The following is a 4,631-nucleotide window of genomic DNA, read 5'->3' on the forward strand; positions in this document are numbered from 1 at the left end:
GATGCCGCCTGGGTCGGTGAAGGCAAGAAGCTGGGATTTGGTGAGCAGGAGAAGGCTGCGAGAGAGAGAGTCTAACTAAACCACTCACGATGTACAGGCGCCAGCCATCTGAAGGACAGCTTTCGATGTGGGGCTGTGGTTTTCCTATGTCACTGGAGAGAAGGAGGGCACCTTTATAGGGTTAGAGATTCGATGGACATGGGAGCAGAGGCAGAGGCGTTAGTGTGGTGGGTGAGAAGCAAGAAAAGGAGCCAGAGTAAGCGGTTGAGAACTGGTCAGTCATTTTAAGTTTGCTTCGATGTACAGTTGACAAACGTACAGTTTAGTTATGATACATAGAGAGGAATAATGTATGATCTGTGTCAGTTGAGAATGGTTTACTGATCTGAGAACAAACAGGCATATGATGTCGGCATTGAGCTGTGTAACTTGTGGCAACACACTTCTGTTCAAGTGTTGGGTCCCTCTTTCTCTTCGTGTTTCTCCATTTTCTTGACATCGAAAGAAGCAGCTGCTTGATGAGGACTACTCCTGGTCGTCAAGCAATTACAGTGAAGTGACATCAAATTCCTTCCACGTCTTCGTGATGTATGACTTGGAGGAGATTTTGCAGATGGTTCCATGTATTTGATGCATTTGTCCTTCACGATGATAGAGGTTTGGATAGTATTGTCTAATGATCCTTGTCGATAACACATACTCCTGCCACTCAGTGTTGGTTGTGAAGGGAGTGAATTTTGAAGGAAGTGGATAGGATGCAACATGCGGTCCTGATTTGACCTGTCACTTATCAAACATTTTCAGTGTAACTTATTCAGGCAAGTTGGAGATTATTTCATCACATTCCTGATTTGCGACTTGTCGATGGTGGATGGTTTCCACGTCTAATCTGTCTATCCCTTCAAGAACATTGTACCTTCAAGAAATGTTGTTTATTCTACTAATCTCCAGAGAAAACACGCCCACTCTCCTCAATTGTTAATTTAAAGGACCGCAATCAGTTTAGTGAAAATTCCTGTAAAATTCTGAAGTAAATAGGCCAGAGGACCAGAAGTGCACACAATACTCCAGGTGAGATCTCATCTCTATGAAGAAAACTCAAAAGCTAACGTACGACTTTCCTTCTGAATTTTTTTTTTGCACCTACATGTTAATGTTTAGGAATATCTTGGTCCTTCTGTACTTCAATATTTCCAACTTTTACCATTTACGAATGGTAAAAGAGCTGGTCAGGTAAGATCTGTTTCGCTGACACTTACTGAATGGTATGGTTATCCAGAACAGCTGCATCTGACATGGGGATTGTGAGCAATACCGACAGGAACAGGTAGAGTTTCCTCATTTTCAGATTTGTTAGCATCCTTGAACCGTACTGCAGGGAACACACAGGAAAAATGGAAATGAAAAAAACAACTTGTTCAATTCATAACTACATTGACAAGACAGTCAAAAAGGGACACACATGTCAGTAAACAGAAAATTATTCTATATCGTCTTGATGGTGCTAGCCCATTAATTAAGCAGAAATTCTACTTATCTCCCATGGGCACGATCTTCAGGTGAAGATTGGAGTTTCTTCCAGGAGTTATACGGTCGAGCTACACTTTCAGAATAGGTGCAATAGGCCCACGGCTCTCTTGAAGGGAGTTAGAGGAGATGTGTGCTCAGACTCGAAATACAACAGGACCTTGAAAATTTCCACTAAATGTGCACTTACACAGTACCTTTAATAGGTTGATACGTCCCACATGATATTTCACAGGTTCCCAACATTACAACATTACGTACTGATCACAAACTGACACTGGTGTAGATCCAGTTATTCATAACACATATAAGCAACTTGCTGGGTGCATCAAACGTAAAGTATCCAGGTTTGATGATTATTCAAACCTGTGCATCATTGTGACCGATTTACAGAAGGTCATGAGGATTTGGAATGATATGAAAAGTTAAGTAAATTGTTAAAGCCATTGAATGGGGCAAATATGAAATTGTCCATGTCAGTAGAAAGTAAGGGACAAAATTGCAGAGTATTATTGAAATATTGACTAAATGGAGCAATATTGGCACAGATTCATAGAGAGGTACAGCACGGAAACAGACCGTTCAGTCCAACCCGTCCATGCCGAACTGATATGCCAACCCAAATCTCTTCCAACCTGCCAGCACCCGGCGATAACCATCCAAGCCCCTCCAATGCATGGACATATCCAGATGCTTTTTAAATGTTGTAATTGTACTAGGTTTCTCCACTTCCTCTGGCAGCTTATTCCATACACATAGCACCTCTGCGTGAAAAAGTTGCCCTTGAGGTCTCTTTTATATCCTTCCCACTCGTACCCCAAAACTTGATAAGGAGAGGAAGGATAGGCTGGGATATTTATTCACTGCAGCACAGGAGGTTGAGGGGTGACATTATAAAATCAGGAAGAACGTAGATGAGGTGAATAGCAAAGGTCTTTTTCCTCGGGTGTGGGAGTTCAAAACTAGAGGGCAAAGTGTTCAGGTGAGAGGAGAGCGATTCAAAAGGGACCTGAGGGCAACATTTTTACACAGAGAGTGGTTCATGTGTGGATTGAACAACCAGAGGAAGAGGGAGCTTCAGGTACAGTTACAACATTGAAATGACCTGTGGACAGATGCATGAATAGGAAAGGTTCAGTGGGATATGGACCAAAGGCATCGAAATGGAACTAGTTTCGTTTGGGAAACATGATGGACATGGACAGGCTGCACCAAAGGTTGCATCTCAAGCGATCATGTGACAGGTTCTTACAGACAGTGAAAGTAAAATGCCACGACGATCCCTGACACCGCACCGCTAACCATGCCATCGCTTCGCATGGTCAGTGTGGGGATTGAACCCACGACCTTGGCGCTATTAGCACCACGCTCTAACCAGCTGAGCTAACCGACCGACGCTGCTTCCTGCTCGAAAGCAAATGCCTATATTGCCAACCCACGACCTTAGCGCTATTAGCACGATGCTCTAACCAGCTGAGCTAACGGAACAACGCTGCTTTCCTTTTGCTGTCGTCTCGAAAGCAAATGCCTATATTGCCAGAGCTCAAAACCACGGCGGCTGTTCATTTTCTGCTTCATATCGATCGCACGATAGTCTGAAGTGTTTCCTTTCGTTGCAAAGCTTTTCAAGAAAAAAAGCATTTACTTTTCCGAACGCCCATATTCGAGTTAACCATTTGCTCTGATCTCCAAAATTAAACACAATGTCCGGAAGCATGCAATTTCAATCGCAATGCCAACAGCTCAGCGGCAGCTTGTCATGTTGACAAACATCGTCTAGAGAAACGTACTTTCAACGGTCGCACACTGTTCTTCTCGATACTCACAGACCTTTGGAGTCAGGGTTAGGTGCTGCTGATAAACTGCTACGAACCTTATGACAAATGCATTTGAATTGTAATCTAACAGTGGGATTCTTTCTGCTCCCGAACGACGCAGTTGCTTTGGTGTCAGCAACAGCTCAGAAGTCAATTGTACGTTTTGCTCAAGGACTCATGTTGCTTGTGCAATCTTCGTTTGACAGCATATTTTGCAAGTTATCACGTCTTCCTGCAGCGTTTATCAGCGACAGATCAGCTGCTAAGATAATTGCTTCAGACAGCATCCTACATCCTACATTTGAAAATGGAAAACGTGCAAACGTTTACAGGCTGAACACGCACTCACTATTTTGACTGGCGCGTCAGAGGCTGGGAGCTGATCTTACGGAGGATTTCCAATCATGAGGGGCATGAATCGGGTAAATAGACTACTTCCAATCGCTCAGATGGGGCATTTGCAAAACGAGAGGGTATAAATCTGGGGGTGTGGGAGGGTGAGAATTCGAAAGGCAGTGAGGGCCAACGGTGCACGCAGACGGTGGTGCGTTTTGGAATAACTTGCCAGACGATCTGGTGATGGATGGTATAATTCCAATACTTTTAAGGAATCTGGACGTGTATTTGAAAAGGAAGGGTTTCGAGAGAAATGACTCAAGTGCATGCAATCGAGGCTGGATCAGTTGAGGACATCTGTTCGGAATGGACGAGTTCGACCGAAGACTGTGTTTTCAGTGCTGTCCATATCTAATGGCTCTATGATAGTGCAGGTGAAATGATAAAAAAGATAAATAAAATAAATGAAGTAAAATTGTCTGAAGTTGTTGAATTGAAACTACTTCAGGAAATTTTATTTTAATTATTTTATTTATCTTTTTCAGTTGTGTTTTTTTCACTGTTCTGTCCCTCTTATTTCTTGATTGTCTCTCTTTCTCTCGCTCCCCACTCTCTCTATACCTTTTCCTCTGCTCTTCCGCTTTGCTACCATTCTCCCCTGTTTTCCATTTTGTCTCTGCTTCACCCATTCCCCCACATATTTTGTCACATAGCACTGCCTTCAGATTGCCTCATTCACGGCTCCTAATCTCCCTTTAATCTCTCCATGCACTGTCATTATCACCTTTGCATCTGGTGCCTTGACTCACCTTCTGTCAGCCTGGTATAAATAGCTCCCTAATTCTCCCCCTTTTTTTAATCTTTAACAAAGGTTCAGTTAGACTCCAAACGTCAGCTCTTTTCTCTCCGTGCAGATGGTGCCAGACCTGCTGAGATTTTCCAGCATTTTCT

The 4,631-nt window shown here is 43.3% G+C and overlaps 1 non-coding gene across 1 annotated transcript; it reads right to left on the reverse strand.

Moving 5' to 3' along the window:
* Positions 1-2,846: 2,846 nt before the first annotated feature.
* On the reverse strand, positions 2,847-2,920 carry trnai-aau (transfer RNA isoleucine (anticodon AAU)). Its single transcript has one exon. It is a non-coding gene; the product is annotated as a tRNA-Ile (tRNA).
* Positions 2,921-4,631: the final 1,711 nt, after the last annotated feature.

The sequence above is a fragment of the Chiloscyllium punctatum genome, chromosome 43 (genome assembly GCF_047496795.1).
Source record: "Chiloscyllium punctatum isolate Juve2018m chromosome 43, sChiPun1.3, whole genome shotgun sequence".
Lineage (NCBI taxonomy): Eukaryota > Metazoa > Chordata > Chondrichthyes > Orectolobiformes > Hemiscylliidae > Chiloscyllium > Chiloscyllium punctatum.